Source organism: Lolium perenne, chromosome 6 (assembly GCF_019359855.2).
Source record: "Lolium perenne isolate Kyuss_39 chromosome 6, Kyuss_2.0, whole genome shotgun sequence".
NCBI classification, from domain to species: Eukaryota; Viridiplantae; Streptophyta; class Magnoliopsida; order Poales; family Poaceae; genus Lolium; species Lolium perenne.
The window spans coordinates 141,965,557-141,984,433 of NC_067249.2; positions in this window are offsets into that span (position 1 = coordinate 141,965,557).

Here is an 18,877-nt window from a genome sequence, read left to right on the forward strand (position 1 = left end):
GAGTGTCTTGAGAAAGACCCGTGAAGACCAGGCACTGCTTCGTCACTGTAGGGGGACGACCAAGTTGATCGCTGATGACCCACAAGTATAGGGGATCGCAACAGTCTTCGAGGGAAGTAAAACCCAATTTATTGATTCGACACAAGGGGAGACAAAGAACACTTGGAAGCCTTAACAACGGAGTTGTCAATTCAGTTGCACCTGGAAATAGACTTGCTCGCAAGGGTTTATCAGTAGTAACAGGTTTATAGCAGTAGCAGTAGTGAAATAACAGCAGCAGAGTAACAGAGACAGCAGTAGTGATTTTAGTAAACAACAGGATTAAAATACTGTAGGCACGGGGACGGATGATGGGCGTTGCATGGATGAGAGAAACTCATGTAACAATCATAGCAGGGCATTTGCAGATAATAATAAAACGGTGTCCAAGTACAAAGCAATCAATAGGCATGTGTTCCATATATAGTCGTGCGTGCTCGCAATGAGAAACTTGCACAACATCTTTTGTCCTACCAGCCGGTGGCAGCCGGGCCTCAAGGGAAACTACTGGATATTAAGGTACTCCTTTTAATAGAGTACCGGAGCAAAGCATTAACACTCCGTGAACACATGTGATCCTCACATCGCTACCATTCCCTCCGGTTGTCCCGATTTCTGTCACTTCGGGGCCATCGGTTCCGGACAGCGACATGTGTATACAACTTATAGGTAAGACCATAAACAATGATTATCTTGATGAAACAATAACATGTTCAGATCTGAGATCATGGCACTCGGGCCCTAGTGACAAGCATTAAGCATAACAAGTTGCAACAATATCATCAAAGTACCAACTACGGACACTAGGCACTATGCCCTAACAATCTTATGCTATTACATGACCAATCTCATCCAATCCCTACCATCCCCTTCGGCCTACAGCGGGGGAATTACTCACACATGGATGGGGGAAACATGGCTGGTTGATGTAGAGGCATTGGCGGTGATGGCGGTGATGATCTCCTCCAATTCCCCGTCCCGGCGGAGTGCCAGAACGGAGACTTCTGGCTCCCGCGACGGAGTTTCGCGATGTGGCGGCGTTCTGGAGGGTTTCTGGCGACTTCGACTTCTCTCTGTGCGTTTTTAGGTCGAGGCCGATAAATAGTCCGAAGGAGGGCGTCGGAGGCCGGCCGAGGGGGCCACACCACAGGGCCGCGCGGGCCCCCCCTGGGCCGCGCCGCCCTATGGTGTGGGGCCCTCGGGCCTCCACTTCAATTGCCCTTCTGGCTCCGTTAGTTTTCTGGGAAAATAGGGCCTTCTGCATAAATTCCGAGGTTTTTCCCGAAAGTTGGATTTCTGCACAAAAACGAGACACTGTGAGCGATTCTGCTGAAAACAGCGTTAGTCCGTGTTAGTTGCATCCAAAACACACAAATTAGAGGCAAAACAATAGCAAAAGTGTTCGGGAAAGTAGATACGTTTTGGACGTATCAACTCCCCCCAAGCTTAGCTTATTGCTTGTCCTCAAGCAATTCAGTTAACAACTGAGCGATAAAAGAACTTTCACGAACACATTTGCTCATATGATGTATATATTCTCATGCTATGGCTAATACTCGAGCAGTTCATAATGAGATACATGCAAATAAGATCATCTAACAGCTATGTCAATCATGGAGAGGTACCAACAATTAATAAGAAGCATCATGAATCATGTATATAAGCAAGATTGCAATGTTCATAAGAGAGTATGATAAAGTGGTATCTCGCTGGCCTGTATTTGGTTGGCAAAACATAAATGCCCGGGCACCTCTGGAGTTCATAGAAAGACTAGAAGTAGTGATTGTCAAAAGATAAATGCATCAAAGTTATACCACAATCAATCATATTTTGAGACAAGCATATTGTACTAAGAATGACAGTTGTGCTCTCAAGATAGTGCTCAAAGAAATAATGGAGACACAACATAAAAGTAAAAGATTGACCCTTCGCAGAGGGAAGCAGGGATTAACATGCGCTAGAGCTTTTCATTTTTATAAAGACAGGAGTAAAATTATTTTGAGAGGTGTTTGTTGTTGTCAACGAATGGTAATGGGTACACTAACTACCTCGCCAACCGGACTTTCAAGAGCGGCTCCCATGAATTATTGCATATTTATTTGGCACTCCTTCCAACCTTTCTTTCACAAACCATGGCTAACCGAATCCTCGGGTGCCTGCCAACAATCTCATACCATGAAGGAGTGCCTTTTTATTTAGTTTTATTATGATGATGACACTCCCCCCAACCTTTGCTTACACAAGCCATGGCTAACCGAGTCCTTCGGGTGCCGTCCAACAATCACAAACCATGGAGGAGTGTCTATTTAAGTTAATTAATTCGGACTGGGAATCCCATTGCCAGCTCTTTTTGCAAAATTATTGGATAAGCGGATGTGCCACTAGTCCATATGAGAGTCCGTCAAAAGTAAATGACAAGGTTGAAAGCTAAACACCACATACTTCCTCATGAGCTATGAAACATAAACACAAATTGAGAAGCATTTTGAAGGTTTTAAAGGTAGCGCATGAGAATTTACTTGGAATGGTTTGAAATGCCATGCATAGGTATTTATGGTGGACACTTTTGGAACAACTTGGTTTTCAGGTGTTTGGAAGCACGAGCAGCGTTCCCGCTCAGTACAAGTGAAGGCTAGCAATAGACTAGGGAGCGACAAATCAAGAGAGCAGTAACTGTCATAATCATGCTTGCGGCAAAATAAATTAACGGAGGCATAAAAGTGATACAAGAACTCTGAAGCAATATAAATCATCGAGGCTTAATTGACTTTTTGTTCAGTCATATGCATGCGTGAGCATGTGCCAAGTCGATATAAATGAATTATTCAGAGGAGGATACCACAATGCCATACTTACTTATGAATAAAACAATGCAAACAAACATACATGACATGCTACTCATATTAATAAATTGGAGCTAAACATGAGAGGTCATGAACTACTAGACTTTCCCAAATAACATATACCTCACATGAACCAACTAAGCATGCTCACATGGATGAGTATATGTACAAAAATGAAAACAAATAGAGTTCATACCAGCCTCTCACCACAATCAGATTGTCGTAGATCGTCATTATTGCCTTTTCACTTGTGCAGCTTGGATAATATGAAATGAAAACCACGCTCCAGCCACCGAAGACCATTGAACTCATAAAGAACTTTACAAACCAGAGAAGAACAGCAAATATTTTTGGTGTTTTCGAATTTGAGAACAAGAACAAGAGGAAACAAACAAAGCAAAATCTTTTTGGGTTTTCTTGTAGCAAACTAGCAATAGCAAATAAAGCGAAACAAATGCAAGAAACCAAAGCAAACAAATGGTGAAGAGAAACAACAGAAATATTTTTGGTCTTTTTGTGTTATGGGAAAGAAACAAAACAAAAACAAGAAATAGCAAACTAGAAGAAACACAGAACAGCAGGACGACAGAAATCTGCCAAAACCTGACAGCAGTACAGAAATCGATTTTTACAAAAATCTTACGTTGCTCAGCTCGAAAAGTGTTCAACTAATGAAAGTTAGATAACTACCTGGGGAACCTGCACAAAAATTGGCAGCTCAAAATGACGCTCTGGCTATTTTTGACGATTTTTACAGTAACGTTCCAGAATCTGTTTTCAGGCAGCATTTCCCCAAATATCATCTTCCTCTCATTAGAAAACCACTCAAACGAACAAAACAAGTATGTGCGAGTATCCAGCAACCATAATATGCAAAGAATGAGTGATGCCGGTATACCTCCCCCCAAGCTTAGGCTTTTGGCCTAAGTGGAGTTCAATCCCATCGATCCCATGAAGTAGTGTCTCCGTAATATGAAGATGGGTCGTATTCTGGGTATGTGCTAGAAGAAGCACCCGGATATGTGACGGTGTGGTCGTAGGAGGTCCCGACGTCCTCGGAGTCATGTTGCTGGTGGAAGTCTTGTATCTTCATATGTTCATCCACCTCCTCCTTAGTGCACGACCATGACTGCCTGTCAATACTAAGCAAACCAGGTTGGGGAAGAGGGATTTCCTTCTCCTCCCCGTCAGAAAACAACATTCTATACACCAAATTATCTAAAGTAGAGTCAGTGGTAACAAAATGATGACTCTTCATAGCAGTAATATCGAGTCTCCTAGGGGCCAATGGCACATCATTAGGATCAATAGGGAGATTAAGAAAAGTTAAAACACGCAGCGCAATAATTCCTCCAAAAAATAGGCCCCCTGGTAGTCAGGCGGCGAGCAATAAGAGCACCAAGGTGATAGGAGGTTTGACCAGTAAGTGCAATATTCAAGAAAGCAAGATGGTAACTAGAAATGTTGCTAGTGTTCTCCCTACCAAGAATGCTAGTAGCAATGTAGTATGCAAAATACTTAATGGCGGGGAGTTGAATGTTCCTTATCTTGCCACGCTGAATGGTGCGACAATCATCATCGGTAATCCCTCGATAGAGCTCCAACAAGTCCCGGGGGTTGTCATCAATCCTACTTGCTGTACCTACAGGGGCAATATCCAAGGCACGACAAAAATCCTTCAATTGCATAGTAACAGGATTACCATAGATCCTGAATGCAACCGTTGGCTCATATTGTTTGTTGTTGAACTGGAAACTCTCGACGAAGATTTTGGTGAGCAAGTAGTATTGCTCCCTTTCATCTCCCATATAGGTGGTTAACCCTGCCCTGTTGACAAGGGTTAAGAAATCCTCCAATATCCCTGCATTCCTTAGAAAATCATAGCATGGAAAAGTAGAAGCATTAGGAGGCCCGTTGTCCTCTTCGGGCGCGAAGCTAGGCGCGATGATGTCTTCATTGTATGATCGCCTAATCCGGGTGGCGGCCCTAGAAGGCCTCCCGGTGCTGGTTGTCCCTTTCTTGAACAACTCTCCAAAGCTGAACTTCTTCATAGCTTCTCTGAAATTTTCAACAAATGATATAAAAATTTGATTTGGTGACATATAATTGAGGGAAACTACCATAGGAACTTGCTAGAGTACTAATCATGCATCAAAACTAGTTTCTACCACTTAGAACAAGCATGCAAGCTCACTAAACATGTTACCTACAGCAGCAAAATATTCAAGATATACTCAACCAAACGAAATTCTACTTGGATGGGTGGAGGAGTCACATACCGAAGAGCAAATGTGCCAAATTTCAGACAGAAATCTGGGCTGAGCAAAGAGATCGAAAAATCCGGAGCTCTGGAGCAAAAACGCGAGTGAGAGGAACTTGGTACGAGTTTTTTCGGGAGAGAGACTGTTCTGGGCGAAAGAGATGACAAAGTGGGGCAGAGGGGGACCCACACCAGCTGGGGGCGCGGCCACCTCCTGGGCCGCGCCGGCCTGTGGTTTGGCGCCCTCGTGCCCCACAGTCATCCTCTGGTGCTCCCAGGTGCCTCGTCGAAAAATAGGACCAACGGTATAATTTTTGTGAATTTTTGAAAACTTTGAAAAACGCACATTTCTGGGTATTTAGTTTATTATTACTGGCCAGGAAAAATTTTGAAATCTTCAAATAACTAAAGAACTTTGCAAATTAAAAGTGCTACAGCAACTAGAGCAAGTGGAGGAAGAAAGAGATGTTGTTTACCCTCTCTATGCATGCAAAAAGTGTTTGTTAACAAGGTTGATCAAGTCTTGCCACCAAATAAATTTTACATAGCATAAGAAGAAATAAACCTCAAATCAATCATGTTACCTTGAATTGTATTGATATGGATCCAATCACGAGAATTTAATATTCTTCCTTAGGCTCATATATAGGACAATTAATAGTTCCCACTTTGATAGTTCTCACATTAGAAATAGTATTGACTCCACATGCTTTCTCAATCCTCTTGGGAAAATAAACGGTATGCTCCCTATCATCAACATTGAAAGTAACCTTTCCTTTGTTGCAATCAATAACAGCCCCTGCGGTGTTAAGAAAAGGTCTCCCAAGAATAATAGACATATTATCATCTTCAGGCATTTCCAACACAACAAAATCAGTTAATATCAAGCAGTTAGTAGTAACTTGAACAGGAACATTCTCACATATACCAACAGGAATAGCAGTAGATTTATCAGCCATTTGCAAAGATATATCAGTAGGTATCAACTTATCTAAGTAAAGTCTCTTATAAAGAGAAAAAGGCATAACACTAACACCAGCTCCCAAGTCACATAGAGCAGTTTTAACATAATTATTCTTAATAGAACAAGGAATAGTAGGTATACCTGGGTCGCCCAACTTCTTTGGAATTTTGCCATTGAAAGAGTAATTAGCAAGCATAGTGGAAATTTCCTCATTGGGGATTTTCCTTTTGTTAGTAACAATATCTTTCATATACTTTGAATAAGGTGGCAATTTAATAGCATCAGTCAAAGGGATTTGCAAGAATAAAGGTTTCATCCAATCGCAAAATTTATTATAGTGTTCTTCTTCCTTTGATTTTAATTTCTTAGCAGGAAAAGGCATTTGCTTTTGCACCCAAGGTTCTCTTTCATTACCATGTTTCTCAGCAATAAAATCTTCTTTAGTGTACTTTTTATTTTTAGCATGCTTTTCAGGTTCTTCTTCAACCTCTTCTTTATCAGGAGTATCATTCTTATCATTATCATTATCATTATCATGTTCATTGCCACTTTCAGTTTCAGCATCAGAAATAGAAATACTATTAGGATCATTAACAGGTTCAGAGGATTCTACAACATTTTTATGTTTCTTCTTCTTTTTCTTCCTAGAATGAGCACTAGGTTCAATGCGTTGAGAATCTTGTTCAACTCTTTTGGGATGCCCTTCAGATATAGAGGATCCCGGGTAGAGACACCACCTCTAGTTGTTACTTCATAAGCATGTTTCTCTTTAGAATTATTCCCTAACAAGTCATTTTGCACTTTAGTGAGTTGATCAATTTGAGTTTGAATCATTTGAAAATGTTTAACAAGCATCTTAACATCATTGGAGGTTCTCTCCACAATATCATGCAATTCACTAATAGCTTGAGAATTTTCCATTAAATGATTCTCTACTCTCATATTAAAATTTTCTTGCTTAACAATATAATTATCAAACTCATCTAAGCATTGTGCAGGAGGTTTCGAATACGGAATATCTTCCCTAGTAAAGCGTTGAAGGGAGTTTACCTCAATCATGGATGAAGGGGGAATTATCTCACATATATCTTCAATAGGAGGTAGATTCTTCACATCTTCAGATTTAATACCTTTCTCCTTGAGAGACTTCTTGGCTTCCCTCATATCTTCATCATTCAATTTAATTAAACCCCGCTTCTTCAATATTGGAGTTGGAGTCGGTTCTGTGTAGTCCAATCATCATGATTCCGGCTTATTTTAGCCAATAATTCTTCAAATATTGCCCTGAGTTCTTTTCCTAAAAACACAACCAGCACAACTATCCAGGTATGCCCTAGACTCAATGGTTAGTCCACTATAAAATATATCAAGTAAATCATGCTTTTCCAAATCATGCTCGTGTCGAGCTCTAATAAGAGAGCAGAATCTCGACCAAGCCTCTTGCAATTTCTCTTCATCTCCCTGATTAAAATTATAAATTCTCTGCAAAGCAATATGTTGAGCAATAGCAGGAAAGTATTTGCGGAAGAAAACATCAAGCAATTCTTTCGGACTTTTAATAGAATTAGGTGGCAAATTATTATACCAAGTTTTAGCGTCATCCTTTAATGAGAATGGAAATATTTTAGCAACAAAGTAAGTACGCATCTTAACATCATCGAGAAAACAAGCTACTAAGAGTAGATAGCTCAGTCATGTGTTCAACAGCACTTTCTTTTTCAGTACCACAAAAGGGTGTTTTCTCAACAATAGCTATATGAGATAGATCAAGAGAAAAATCATAATCTTTATCCCTAATGTTTATAGGAGATGTGGCAAACTTAGGATCAGGAGACAAATTTATATCTAACAAAGCATGTTCTGCAAGCAACTTTTTAATTTTTCTTGCATCAGTAGTAGCATTGCATTTTTCAATAAAATCATCATTAAGCTCCACATAATCTTCCTCAGGATCATCACTAAAATAACCAAGTTCAGGTGAACTAACAGGTGTAGTAGCATTAGGAGTTTCAAGATTTTCAATTTGTCTAGACCTAGCAATTGTAGCATCTAGAAAAGATCCCAATGAACCACTATCATCAAGCACAAAGCAGTAAACATTATCAATATTATGAGAGTGTTCAGATTCAGCAGATGTACCCGCATGCGAAGCATGTGGCGGTGAAACAAGTTTATCAATCACAGATGGTGAATCAAGAGCAGCAGAGGTATTCAGAATTGTACCTTTTCTTGTAGTGGATGGTAATATGGCGATCTTAGTATCGCGAGGTTTACCCATGATGGAGAATTTGCAGCGAACAATATTAATCCAAGTGAACTTCCAAATAAAGCTATGCTCCCGGCAACGGCGCCTTAGAAAATAGTCTTGATGACCCACAAGTATAGGGGATCGCAACAGTCTTCGAGGGAAGTAAAACCCAATTTATTGATTCGACACAAGGGGAGACAAAGAACACTTGGAAGCCTTAACAACGGAGTTGTCAATTCAGTTGCACCTGGAAACAGACTTGCTCGCAAGGGTTTATCGAGTAACAGTTTTATAGCAGTAGCAGTAGTGAAATAACAGCAGCAGAGTAACAGAGACAGCAGTAGTGATTTTAGTAAACAGCAGGATTAAAATACTGTAGGCACGGGGACGGATGACGGGCGTTGCATGGATGAGAGAAACTCATGTAACAATCATAGCAGGGCATTTGCAGATAATAATAAAACGGTGTCCAAGTACAAAGCAATCAATAGGCATGTGTTCCATATATAGTCGTGCGTGCTCGCAATGAGAAACTTGCACAACATCTTTTGTCCTACCAGCCGGTGGCAGCCGGGCCTCAAGGGAAACTACTGGATATTAAGGTACTCCTTTTAATAGAGTACCGGAGCAAAGCATTAACACTCCGTGAACACATGTGATCCTCACATCGCTACCATTCCCTCCGGTTGTCCCGATTTCTGTCACTTCGGGGCCATCGGTTCCGGACAGCGACATGTGTATACAACTTATAGGTAAGACCATAAACAATGATTATCTTGATGAAACAATAACATGTTCAGATCTGAGATCATGGCACTCGGGCCCTAGTGACAAGCATTAAGCATAACAAGTTGCAACAATATCATCAAAGTACCAACTACGGACACTAGGCACTATGCCCTAACAATCTTATGCTATTACATGACCAATCTCATCCAATCCCTACCATCCCCTTCGGCCTACAGCGGGGGAATTACTCACACATGGATGGGAGAAACATGGCTGGTTGATGTAGAGGCGTTGGCGGTGATGGCGGTGATGATCTCCTCCAATTCCCCGTCCCGGCGGAGTGCCAGAACGGAGACTTCTGGCTCCCGCGACGGAGTTTCGCGATGTGGCGGCGTTCTGGAGGGTTTCTGGCGACTTCGACTTCTCTCTGTGCGTTTTTAGGTCGAGGCCGATAAATAGTCCGAAGGAGGGCGTCGGAGGCCGGCCGAGGGGGCCACACCACAGGGCCGCGCGGGCCCCCCTGGGCCGCACCGCCCTATGGTGTGGGGCCCTCGGGCCTCCACTTCAATTGCCCTTCTGGCTCCGTTAGTTTTCTGGGAAAATAGGGCCTTCTGCATAAATTCCGAGGTTTTTCCCGAAAGTTGGATTTCTGCAGAAAAACGAGACACCGGAGCAGTTCTGCTGAAAACAGCGTTAGTCCGTGTTAGTTGCATCCAAAACACACAAATTAGAGGCAAAACAATAGCAAAAGTGTTCGGGAAAGTAGATACGTTTTGGACGTATCAATCGCCGTGTGTGCGGAAGGCTTGTTCATCCATAGGAGGCATGTACATATCTTGGCTGCGGGCGCCAGTGTTGATGTAGGCATCGATGTCATCATCATCATCTACATCGTTGCCATCAAGTGGCGCCATGTCCTGGACCTTAGGTGGTGGCGGTTGCGATGCCGCCGCTTGGCGTACCGTGCGTCTAGTTGACAGTCGTTGCGGTAGAGCTCCCAACAACTGTTTGTGGCGTGTGGTGGTGGCGGCGATCGTCGGTTCCTTCCGGGTGGCGGCGGCGACCGCCGGTTCCTTCAGGGTAGTGGGGGCGGCGGCCGCCGTTTCCTTAAGGGTGTCGTCGGCGCTGGCGATCTTGGGCCGGATGATAGGGGAGGTGGCGCCGGTGCTTTTCTTAGCACTCGGAAGACCCCCCCCCCCCCAGACGAATCTGGTTCTTTGGCCATTTCATAAGCCATGAGGTGCAATCCCCAAGGGGCAAAACGTCGCCTTCGTCTGTGCCCGGAGGTTGAAAGGGGGGATGGCGTAGCGGTACTCCGGCACTACCATTACCAACTTGACCTTCGCCACGTCTTTCGCCAATCTAGCACCGTGCATAACGCGGGAAGCCATGACAAGGCCGCTAGCAACTTCCACCAACTTGCCGCCGGGCTCCACCGTTTGCAGAAGTATGCATTGTTCATCCTGAGTCAGGGGCGCCATGTTGGGCATCGTGAGATGGCAGTCACGAAAGGCATATATAGTTAAATAAGATGACGCGAAGGAGTAACTAATGAGTTTACCTCCTTGATGGCGTCGATCTCGGCTACTGTCGATACAAGGCCGGCGGTTGGGGGCGTCGATGCGACCAGTTGGAGCTGCGGCGGCGGTTGGAGCTGCGGCGTCGGGTGGAGAGGCGGCGTCTGGTGGAGCCCCGACGCCGGCGTCGGGTGGAGCGGCACCGTCGGCGACACGTGGAAGCTTGAGTTGCTGCCGCTGATGCTGGGCACATGTATCGGCCCCATTTGACCTCCCGCATTCCAAGCAGCTAACCCCTCCATCAACCCAGGGGGGATGATTTGCCGGATCTTCTCATCCAATAACTTGTTCATCATCTCCGTGTTCTCCACAGGCTTTTCGGCCACCAGCTTCTCTAGTGACTCCACCTTCTTCTTCAGCTCCTGAACCTCGGATTTATCCTTAGCCGACGACCTCCTCTCCAGCTTTCTCATCTTGGCATCCGATCTGTAGTACTCGGATAGCTTCATACTTGTGCCAAAGCCGGACACACGGCCACCGACGTCGGTGGCTTGTCCAGCTCCCTCTCCTTGTATTTGTTCGTCGCCCTGTTGAAAGGCGTGTCCCACGGTTCCGTCGACCCCTGGGACGACGGGCCAGCCTTCGTCAACTCTTCATCCTTCAGACAAAGGAACTTAAGGTTAGCCCATTTGGCTTCATTGCCTAAAAAGATGAGCGAAATAATATAGAACTATCCTTACCAGGTACTTCTCGAAATCCCTCACGTCTTCGTGATCCGTAATAAATTCCCCCGTCTTCCAGTCTAAGTAGTAGCGGGACCGGACAAAGTTCCTAGCCTGTACATCCTGGATTTTGTGCCAGGGTTTTTTTTCCCAGACGTACCATCTCGGCATCCTCCTTGTCCCAAGTGGGCTGTTTTCCTCGGTAACCGCCGCTTCTGCAATGGTGGGTCCCTAAGTTCAAGTCCCGCATTTTCTTCCCCCAGGCGGTCCATTTTTTAACACTGTCAGTCTGTAAGTAAGACTTGAATACATTAAAGTCTTCTAAGGAGATCGACGGGTCTTTGCTACTTATCCTCGCCCAGCTTTCACCGGCGTCGATCTTTCTCTTCAGCCGGTTCTTCCAGCTGCTCAAGGCGGTGCTCATCTTCATGAGAGCTAAAGAGTCCACCTTCTTATTGAACGGCTCCGGGAACGTGTATCGTTGGTGAAGCTTCTGGAGGAGGGATTGGGCGATAGCCGCGTTCTCGTTGCTTCTGAGGTCCTGAGTTAGGATCGACACGGTTTCACGGACGATGCACCCTAGTTGCATGATGTACACTTTGGCAACCCACGAAGGCTCCATTGGTAGGCCACTTTCAGAGACTACCGTGACAGCATCGGTGACGTTGGCGAGCACTTGCGGCCTCCGATCCCTCCTTGGCCTCCTCGCCGTCCTCTTCTTCTTACCCTCCTGAGGGTTGCCGCCGCTATCACCTTCCGTGCGGTTGGCCGCGTTCTCTTCACCGGTCGTCTCTTCACCGGTCTCGGCGGCGTCGTCCCAGGTATTTTCATCGTCGCCGGTGTCGGCGGCGGCCCCCCGGCCCTCTCCCTCGGAGGCGGCATCCCAGCCCTCTCCCTCGGAGGTGGCGTCCCGGCCCTCTTCCTCATCGCCGGGCGACTCGGCGGCGGCCTTCCGGGGCCGCTCGTAGCCCTCCCAGAAGTCCTTGTTTGCCTCTCTCGCTTCTTCGTTCTGGCTCCTGGGCTTAGAAGTGCTGCCCGACATGTTTATTTGCACTTCATTAAAAAGAGGCAAAAAGTTAATACAAAAGTCAACCAAAAAATTCGGCATGACCTTTGCTAATTTCTCTACGTAGGAGTGCCCATTTCTCAACCGAAACGGAAGTGAATCAACGCTTCGGGAGAAATGGGCAACTCAATGAAATCCCTGCAAAAATATCCACCATATATACACCATATATCCACCATATCCACCATAAACCAGAAAACCTGGACATATATTGCTGGATATATATAGTTCCTATTTTTTTAACCTGGAGCACTACAACAAATTAACCTGAAGCATCTACAATACATCAAACAAAACCTGGAGCATCAATACAACAGGCATTATTAACCTAGAGCATCAATACAACAAATATTATTAACCTGGAGCATCTACAACAAATTAACCTGGAGAATCTACAATACATCAAACAAAACCTGGAGCAATCACCTGGAGCACTACAACAAACCTGGAGCATCTTTTTAACCAACTGTTAGCATATTTAGTGCAGCCAAGGCAGTAGCTAATGACTTAGAAAAATGACTTCAATAGTAGGCAGTAGCATTTCATTCAAAATCAACTAGGCAGTATCATTTCATCATTAGCTTGTTCATTTTTTCATTTGTATTAAAAAACCTATTGCATTGTATTAAAAAACCTACTGCATTGTTCATTTTATTGAACCATGTACATCAACAGAGTAGTAGCACCTTCATTTTAATTTTCATTTAAACAAACTTCATTCTTTTTCAGAGAGAACTTCAAGAACTTTATTAGCTCTACTGCATTTTCTCAACTAACACAGTTCATATATACTATATATATATACTGTATATATACTGCAACCATCTATGCATTTAATCATGTATTTAATCAGTGGTCATATGTGAACTAAAACCATCTATTTAATCAGTGGCCAAAGGTGAACTAAAACCATCTATGCATTCTTATCTTGCAACCAGGAAACATGAGCATGATCATTTCATAAATGAATTCAAAACATAAAATGGCAGCAGGAGACACAAGTGATTCACTAGCACATGCAACACACACATGATCACTAACTCTCACCCTAATTCTGTTCTTACTAAATGACAAGATTAATATCTACATTTCTCTGCCAATTCGAAAACCTAAATCACATTCAAAACATTACCTAGCAGTAGTAAATTTGTATCTACATTCACTAACTACATTCAAAACCTAAATCAACCAATTCACTAACTACATTCACTAACCAATTTGTATCTGCCAATTCTCTAACTACATTCAAAACCTAAATCAACCAATTATTTGTATCTACATTTCTCTGCCAATTCGAATTTAGAAAATGAGCATGAGCTATTGCTAACATAGCATTACCTACCAATAGCTAGCATATCATTACCCAGCAGTAGCAAATTTAAATCACCAAATTATATCAACTAAATAAACCTACTGCTAGCTACTGCTGCTACTTTATCAACTAATTAAAATTGTCCTAAAATTGTATAATTGTTTACTGCAAAACACAAGAGACCAATTAATTGTTTACTGCAAAACCAATATACCAAACATATAAACAAATAATTCACATTGCATTAGTATGTCTTCTTGTTTATTCAGCCTTCTTACATGAAATAATCTTCACTACATTGCATTAGGATTCAATCAGACGATTACATGGACAAATTCCAAGTTGCGAGCAAGAAGGAAATCATCCAGCATCCCAAAAGCACCAGAAAAAAGGACTAATCGAGCAGGACGCTGGCGGTGGCAGGATTGGGGATGGGCACATGGGAGTGAGGAGGAGGACAAGGGAGTGGGGACAGGGGAGAGGGGCTCCCACCGAATGGCGGCGGCACAGGGTTGCGGTGGCAGCGGCGTTGTCCTCCTCCTCCTCTGCGGTGGAGGCTCGGGCTCGCGCGTCCCTGCTCGATGGCGGTGTGGCGGTCCTCCTCCTCCTCGATCTGCGGCGGGGAAGAACTGTTTGTGAGTGGGGAAGAAAGAAACGAGTCGATTATTTCACCAAGTGTCTAAATTCTGTGGCGCACCACCTATACATGCGCTACAGAACTAAGCATTCTGTGGTGCATCAGCTCAGACATGCGCCACAGAATTCCTTAATTCAGTGGCGCACCCAAAGGGGCGTGCGCCACAGAATTTAGACACTTCGCAAAACAAAACGGGTTACTGCTGTGTCCTGACAGATACTTAGCACTAGCCTAGTGGTTAAGGCCAATGTTAGCCCATTAGTAGCCAGGTTCGAACCCTGGCTGCCACACAATTTTTCTTCCTTTTTTTCCAAATTTTAGTTACATTTCAATAAATAACACAACATTATTTAGTAATTAGTAGAATATTATAAATTACTTGTCTCATACAAACATGTACGTTCTTGTTTCTCTCACACACACATGCACGTACTTGTCTAACACAAACTCACACACATGTGATAGACCAAAAAAAGATCTTCTTCGTCCCGGCTTCGAGCTCTAGCTAGCGTCTCTTCGCAATCTTCTTGCCCTTTCGGTTGTTGGCGGTTGAATACTTTATGCAACCACCTTGAGATTTCTTCGCATGAACGGACAACCTTTAGAGGGAAGGGAGGTCTTCCTTCTTACTTTACTAGTAGTAGGCATGTCGAATTCCTCCTCAATCTTCGGGTCACCGTTCTTGTCCAAGTCTTCCTCGTTGGCGTCTCCTTGCATTCCTATGATGCTCCTCTTGCCCCTCCTCACGACAACACGGCTAGTCCTCGACGGATCAGTGATGAAGAAGCATTGGTCAACTTGGCTACCGAGTACCCATGGCTCATTTTTCGCGGATGCGTTCTTCGACTTTGCATCGGGTATAACCATGGTTGTGAAATATCAGCCTTCTTTTTCGACCTTCTTGGCCCATCTCACACGAAACATTGGCACCGTCTCTCCACAGTAATTGAGCTCCCATATCTCCTCGATCCTTCCAAAAAATCTTTCCTTGACATTAGTCTCGTCATCGGCGTATAACAGCATAGTTACTCCTGAGTTTTGATTTTCACTATTTCTGTCCTTTTCCTCGGTGTAGAATCTGTAACCGTTGATGTCGTACCCCTGATAGGTCCTTACGTTATGCCCGGGTCCCTGTGATAAGGTGTATATGAGTTTTTCATCTTCGGTAGAAGGCCTTTTTCTCTGTGCTTCAACCAGTTGAGTTTGCTTGAACCAACGCGTGAAGCTGGAGTTGTGCTTTTTGGTTACGTCTCCCATCTTCCTCGGCCGGCCCATATCGATGTAATTCTGCTCGACCATGCTTTTGTGCTCTTGCACGAAAGGTTCGATCAGTTTTAAGTGTTGTAGCGCGACCCGGTGAGCCCTCTCAAAGTCGTCGCGTCGATTGTCAATGCCGACATGGACTGAGCGGTAGCCCTCGCGGTGACCGACTCCAGCGAGCCTCCCGAGGTGCTTCCTGGGGGGTAGACCAACATGATCCTCGTCGTCCTCGGTGCTTAGATAATTCTGGCAGAAGGAGATGCACTCGTAGGTTAGAAACCCCTTGGCCATGCTTGCGTCTGGACGGGCCCTATTGCGAACGTATCCTTTCATGACACCGTTCTGCCTTTCGAAAGGCATCATGTTGTGGAGGAACGTCGGGCCGAGCTGCTTGATGTCTTCAACGACATGGAGAAGGAGATGGACGCATATATCATAGAATGCGGGCAGGAAGTAAATCTCGAGCTCACATAGTATCACCACGATCTCATCCTGTAGCATCTTGAGCTGCCTCACGCCGATCGACTTCCTGGTGATAACGTCAAAAAAGTTGCAAAGGCCAAACAGCGTATCATGGACGTGCTCGTCCATTATGCCTCGGATCGCAACGGGAAGTATCTGCGTCATGAGCACGTGGCAATCGTGAGACTTCATCCCGGTGAACCTCTTCTTCGCTACGTCCAGATATCTGCTTATATTCCCCGAGTAACCGTGAGGAACTTCCACTCCTACGAGGCACCTGAAAAACTACTCGAGCTCCTCCGGACTCGTTGTGAAGCAGGCAGCGGGAAGCAGCACCGCGTTCTTCTTAGCCCTTTTGCGGAGACGTTGAGTCCCTTCCGTCTGATCATCATCATCATCATCATCGTCGTCGTCAGTATTGAGGGCTTGAAGATCTTTCCTGATGCCAAAATGTTTAAGATCGTATCTTGCTTTCGGTCCATCCTTGGACTTTTCTTAGTTGCAAAGAGTGCCAAGCAGACTCTCGGTAACGTTCTTCGTAATGTGCATGACATCGAGGCTGTGGGGCGTGTGGAGGACCTTCCAGTACTCCAAGTCGTGGAAAACAGACCTCGCTTTCCATACACCGAGCAGCGGCTCTGGCTTCGGTCGCTTCTTTCCCGGCGTTGGGCACTCCTTCTAATTTTTCAGAAGATCATCGATTTCTGCGCCGCTCCTCGGGCGTGGGGGTCCATCGGGCTCATCTTTACCATTGAACAGATCACCGCATTTTCTCCACGGGTGATCCAAGCGAAGCCACCTTCGAGCACCTGGGTACACGGTTTTCGAGTACCCGGGATCCCTTGGTAGCTGTAGATGCGGGGTCTCGTCCATGCACTTCACACAGTCCTTGAATCCGTGGCCGACCTGGGCAGATACATATGTGTAACCAGGATAGTCCGTGATCATCGTGATCAACGCGGCTCTCATATCGAAATAAGTTCTAGTGTAGGCGTCCCACGTACGGGGTGGCGTCTTCCACAACGTGTCTAACTCCTCTTTCAGCAGCCCGAGATACAAATGCATGTCGACACCTGGTTGTTTCGGCCCCTGAATGAGAATACTCAGGTGTATGTACCTTTGCTTGGTGCACAGCCACGGGGGTAGGTTGTAAGGCCATACAAACACAGGCCAGGTGCTATGCTTGCTACTCTGGTTGCCGAACGGATTGAGTCCATCGGTGCTCATACCCAGCCTGATGTTCCTTGCGTCGCCCCCGAACCTAGGGAAGGCGATATCCAATGCTTGCCACTGTCCAACGTCTGAAGGGTGTGTCAGCATATAGCCCATCTCCGGATCTTCTTCGGGCTTCTGCCTTTCCACGTGCCATTGCATGAGCTTTGCTTCCTTAGGGTCCAAGAAATACCACTGCAGACGGGGAGTGATAGGAAAGTACCATACCACTTTTTGAGGTACCTTCTTGTTCCCAACCTTGTACCGTCCGTGGCCACACACCGGACATGTGGTTCTGTCCTTGTACTCGCACCTATAAATCAAACAATCATTAATGCAGGCGTGGTATTTTTCGTGCGGTAGGTCAAGGGGACACATGACTTTCTTGGCCTCCTCGATACTACTTGGCAATGTGTTCCCCTCCGGGAGACGATCGTGCCAGAATTTTAAGTTCTTGCTGAAGCTGGAATCGGTCCACTTGTTCTGCGTCTTCATATGCAGGTAATCAAGCGTTACATGCAAGCGCGTATCCTGCGGACGACACCTAGGAAAGATCGGAGTCATCCCGTCTTTCTCCATTTGCGACAGCTTGGCTCTCTCTCTAGCTGCAACTCTATCGTTGCTCGTCTCCTGGAGGAGAAGATCTTGAACATGAGAGTTCCGCAAGGCCAAAATTAGCGGGATCGCGCCGGAATCTTCTTCTTCATCATGATGATCTTCTCCGCCGGCATCTTCTTCTTCATGATGATCTTCTCCGCCGACTTCTTCTTCATGATGATAGTCCCCGTCGGCATGATGATAGTCTTCTTCATGTTGATAGTCATCTCGCTCGACATGGTCTTCATGCGCACCATTTGATGGGGCCGGCCGCGCCTGGTTGTCTTGCATGAAACCGCGCCTCAGCAGGTGCTCCTCCATTTGTCCGGAATCAGGGTTGATCCAGCGCTCGAGTTTGCATGATTGACACAGACATCTTATCTGGCGCCTATTGTTCCGAATCATGTCCTCCTTCGCATCTATCTTGTATCTAGAGATTCGAGCGGAACTCATCGAGAGGACCATGCTTGCCTGCAAATGGTATACATAGAACAGGAAATTAGAACCGCAACAAATGCACACACATGCATGGGCCGTACCTCTCCTCAAGGTATTACATGGAGCGGTAAAATTCGGCATGACCTCTCCTCAAGGTAGGACATATGGGTAGTGCAAAATTTGCCGAAACGGAAATGAATCAACATTTCGGCAAACATCCATGCACCACACCGGCACACACACAAGCGCTTCACCTGCAACAAGCATCCATACACACGACGGCCACACAAGATCTACAAGCATATGCATGTCTCCTCCAAGCATATGTATGTCTCCTCCAACTACTCACCTTGTAGATTCGATACCGAGACGAGACCGCGATCGATGAGTTCGAGAGGAGGAGAGAGTATGGAGAGCCTTCTCCTCAACTCCAATTAAGTATCAACCAAAGTAAGTGCAATAAATACCCAAGCAAGTGAAAAGTAGAGCCAAAATGGTATGAGAGAGAAGGGGGGACGAGCTAGATGGAGGAAGAAGAATGGCTTGTGTAGTGTGGTAGGTGGGAGGTTGG